The sequence below is a fragment of the Zingiber officinale genome, chromosome 8A, assembly GCF_018446385.1.
Source record: "Zingiber officinale cultivar Zhangliang chromosome 8A, Zo_v1.1, whole genome shotgun sequence".
NCBI lineage: Eukaryota > Viridiplantae > Streptophyta > Magnoliopsida > Zingiberales > Zingiberaceae > Zingiber > Zingiber officinale.
In genome coordinates, this window is record NC_056000.1 from 81,448,805 (window position 1) to 81,453,690 (window position 4,886).

General features: G+C 35.3%; 1 long non-coding RNA gene across 2 annotated transcripts; it reads left to right on the forward strand.

Moving 5' to 3' along the window:
* The first annotated feature begins 1,070 nt into the window (after positions 1 to 1,070).
* On the forward strand, positions 1,071 to 4,083 carry LOC122009731. Of its 2 annotated transcripts, XR_006119644.1 has the most exons (5): positions 1,071 to 1,793; positions 2,522 to 2,611; positions 2,696 to 2,738; positions 3,603 to 3,634; positions 3,798 to 4,083. It is a non-coding gene; the product is annotated as an uncharacterized LOC122009731 (long non-coding RNA). The 2 variants fall into 2 exon arrangements; XR_006119643.1 differs by having other exon boundaries at positions 2,696 to 3,634.
* Positions 4,084 to 4,886: the final 803 nt, after the last annotated feature.

A 4,886-nucleotide genomic window follows, 5' to 3' on the forward strand; every position in this document is an offset into this window, starting at 1 on the left:
TATCAACATCAATATTTGTCATGTTATGTGCAGCCATCGAATGATCTTCTATAACAAGGCCTGTTGCTTTGTCTTTGCCATATGCCATCTCTAACCCCGAAAAATAAGTACACATTAATCTACGTCTTCTATTATTAAAAAGAGGTTGTGCCATCTTATCTACATCACATAAATAGAATCAAAATCGACAATAGAGGAAAAAAGACACAAAATACATGACCAGAAAACATCCAACATACCACCATAGATTAGAACACACACACACCCCCAAAAAAAGAAGGAAAAAGACTAACAACCCTCAGAATGCCTATGGGGGGGGGGGGGACTAGGGATCCAACACACGCTGTCGAGAATAGGAAAACTAACAAACAAGTTCCATCTTTAGATATAAACCATTCTAAAAAAGAGAACTCACATGAGCAAGTATACGAATTCACAAACAATTCATAAAATACCTTCAAATAGGTATATTTTCTAGCAGACCACCAATTGTAAGGATTCTACTATGTTACAGATCTTCAATGATCGTCCTTGAGAGACACGAAGGATTTGGGGCAGAAGTGAACAGTCAAAAAAATACAAAACCTATTGAGTCAAAGAGACGAATGACTTGGGGCAGAAGTGAGCAGCTGAAAAAATGCGGGGCCTATTGAGTCGAGAGGCGAATGATTTGGGTAGAACACTACAACAAATATGACTTTCCACAACGCATCATCAACGACGCGTGGTTTGAGTGCATTGTTAATAATAATTTTTACAACACCCAATTATATGCGCTGCAGATAGTATAATATTTATACAAACGACGACGTGCAAAAAAAGTCCACTGCCAATAAACTTTTCTACAGCGTACATAGTGCATTGTTAAAATTTAATATTAACGACGTTCAGAATACGCTATTAATATTATTATACTAATATTAATGACGGCGTGTAAAACATATATGTTGTCAATAAATATTATTTATGAAGTTGTTAACATGAAATATTAATCATCTTTAGTTTTTTTTTTAATTTTTAAATCTTAAAATTCTTAGCCGAATTCTTCGGCCAAATCTCTAAAGCCACCCACGACTCCCTCTTCATCAAAGTTTTTCTGTCGCGAGCCTTACTCCCTCTTCGCCGAAACCCTTCCTCTCTACCAAAACCTTTCGCGCTCCACCTCCCTCTCTGCCTCCGTGCTCTTCCTCCCTCTCTACCTCCATGCTTCGCCTTCATCTCTGTCGTACTCTGCCTTCCTTGCTTCACTCATCATTGCCCAAATTCGCCGTAGGATAGCTACACCCTCGCACTCCACAAGGCCCTTATGTTCTTCAATGCCTAGCGATGCGAGTCCTCATAGATGACCTCTTCGGGAAAAAAGGTTTTGACGGTATAAAAAATGTTCCTTTGCCCCTGATTTCTTTTGTAGCAAGGTCGATTCCCAAACACAACAATGTATTGTGGAGGGGGACCTTCGGCTTGAGGGATGGCTTCTCCAATCATTCGTATGGGAAGAGTCTCATCCGTGGATTCTACGATGACAGTGACGCCATCCAAGGTCGGACCTTTTATGAGGCAGAGGACATGGAGGATGTGGCTAAGGCAGTGGCGAAGTTCTCAACCAGAGGTGGTGGGCGAGCATGCTAAGCAAACAGAGAAACCAGGGGAAAATGCCGAAGACGGAGGAGAAGAAAGAAATGTTAGAGTTTAACAAGAGGCATGTGGAGGGGAGGAACAAGACCGATAAACAGAAGAACTTTCAACTAAAGATCCAGAAATTGAATCCTGTTAACACAATTTGCTACGTTCAGGTAAAAAATCCAATTTTTTCGTATCTTTTTCTATCCAAGAACACCTAGGTTGTCTCAAACTATTACTTCAAATAGGTTAAATCCCTCTTTTGAACCATTTATGCAGTTGTGTAACTGAATTTTGAAGTGGAATGCATTATGCATAGTGGCTGCAATTGTAGTGTACCTCTATTGTTAAAAGTTTTTATTTGGTCCATTTGAATCAATTTACATTAAATCATCTTAACTTTAAACCCTATGATACCGTATTTGATGGCTTGTAACTTGTGTGGGTTTGCTTAAACGATTGTTTTGTAAGTGACAAACATTTTAGGTGTTGATTATATTCAAATTGCATATATATGATATCATTGTAGATTAATATTGATTGGTATATTGTGTATGTTTTGTGTCATGTGATTAAAATATTATTTTCCATCTGGTAGTGTGAATTAGATGTGTTAAAAAAATATACTTCATTGTATATATGATTCACATTTTCATCAATATAACTTTTTAAAAAATATTATATATGCCTCCACATATTGCATATGCACTATGTAGTGGGTCTACTGCATATTGCTTGTATATGCCTTTGACTTGAGAGAAAAAATGTATACTTTGTCATGTATGGAACTATGTCTCCTCCTTACTGGATATATTATTTTACAAATATAATGCATATCCATTTTACTTTTAAGTCTCAATTCTTTTGAAATTAGTTGCATGTGTGGTGCTTTTTATTGTAGATCTTTGGAATTGACATGGACACACAAGATACTTTGCCATCAGTTTTGTTGTTTTTTGACTGACAAAGGTTCATCTTCAATGCTGTGGAGGTATGATAATCCTAAATGTAATAGTTAAACCTATTTGTGCTTCTAGTCCTTAAGTTAATAATAATTTGAGTGATCTTACAACAGGTGATAATGATAACAATTAAAAAAGGATACTTCTACTTAGAAGGTAAAAGGAATTTTATAACTAAAAATTTGCTCATATAATCACTATGTTGTTGTATTTCTAATTAGTCTACTTCTACTTAGTAGGTAAAAGGAATTTTATACTTCTACTTAGTCTTGTTATATTTCTAATTTCTGTGATTCTATACTTGTGTATTATGGAATAGCTATGTTGTTGCTTTATTTCCATTTCCTACCATGACTACAAATAGAGGTAAGTAAATTTAGGAGAGGGCAAATTAAAAGAATAAAAGCATACAGTTTTAACTTTTTAACATATCTGAACTTTGGAAGCATTCAAGAAAGTGATTAAGAAAAAATGGTTGATGATTAAATGAGATTAAGAAAGTTGTTTGTGCTTAGGAGTTAGAAAGAGTATGAAACTTGAGAGGTGAGCAGAGGTCAAGGGCGTGCCTACTTAGGTGGGAAGGAGTTAAAGTATTGGAGAGAGAGGGAAAGCAATTAAATTTCCTTATCTATTAGGTTGAAGAAGAAAAAGTAAGAAGGAATGGAGCAACTTGGATCTCCTTTCCCTATTTCTGTTTCTATCCAAAAGTAGATAGAAGGGGAAATTTGCTAAGAAAGGTAGGCAACTCTTTTTCATGCTTCCTGCATGTATTCTTAGTTTTAGTTTCGACTCATAGGAATACTATCTGAGAGTTCTTATGGAGAAGGTGGATTGATAAATCTGGTGTAGAAATTTGCTAATCCTCATTCTCTTTCCATTGCATTTTGTTCTTTTTTCTTGCATTATACTTTTGTTGTCTATATATTTATAATACTTAGTAATTGTTTCTTGTTTATGTTTATGTTTTTCTTGCTCATGTTAATATCTTACCTGTCTTTCTTTGCAATTGGGGGCATCAAGCCGATCAGACTTTAATTGTAAAAGAACGGAAGGTTAGTGAGTGTCACTCCCTGTCAAAATCTTTTTCTGTTATGTTATCAATGTGTTTCCAACTCCCTTTGTTTTAGAATAAGAAAACTATCATTTGATTCTTTTCATACACATGAATCAGTGGTTGGTTATTTAATGCTAACTTATGTCATATGATTCATGTAGGACTAGTCTTATGAATGTTAGCTTGTGAGAACCGAGTGGTCTATTAATGTTGGGACTATTTTATGCATTCCAATGCAAGAGAGTTAGAAGAATCAACACAATAATCAGAAATCAATGTGGACTTTGAACTACTTACACTACTTCAGAGAGGCATAAAAGGAGAGGAAAGGCTTGCTGCTCATAATTTATTTATCTTATCAACTTGTAACACAATTATTTTTATTGGAAAGAAAAATTATATGACATTTATTTATTTTATTTTTATATGCCTGTAATACACTTATTCCTTTAGCGATAAGTGTACGATATTGATAATTATATGTGTGATATATTTTTTTATATTTTATATGCAATTAATCGTAGCGCGTTGTTGTGCGCTGTGAATGATATTAACTACAGCAAGCAGCTACGCGTTGCGAATGCAATTTATCGCAGCGCGCAGCTGCATGCTGTAAGTTCAATTTACCGTAGCGCGTGGTCACGCACTGTGAATGCAATTTACCGCAGGGCGCGGCCACGCGTTGCAAATGTGTTTTGACTTTTAACAACATGGAGTTGTGCAGCATGCACTGTGCGCTGCAGATAGCATAATTGCATGCTACAGAAAGTCATTTTTGTTGTAGTGGAAGCAGTCAAACAAAGTGACGTAACGATTTTGGGCAGAAACAGTCAAAGGAGGTGAATGATTTTAGGGCAGAAGCAGTTGAAGAGGGAATGATTTTATGACTGAAGTAGTCAAAGGAGGTGATGATTTTAGGATAGAAGCAATCAAGGTCATGGGTTGAGGAGAAGGATTTTTCGGTCAAACAATAACAAATTCAATTGAGGAGAGCAATAAGTTTTATGATTAATGGGGAGGGTCAGAAATAGAATTGTAGGAATCATTACTTTATGAGAGGTGCTTTTCACACCCGCTGACACATTCCTCTCCCGGTCCCACCATAAAATTCAGTTGTATTTACACTTATACGCTTTTATGCTTTTTTTTATTAGTTTTGTTTTTTTGTTAACCAGTTTTTTTATCAGTTTTATTTTTCTTTTTGAATATTTTTTTATTATATATTTGTAATCTTTTGTTTATTTTTTACT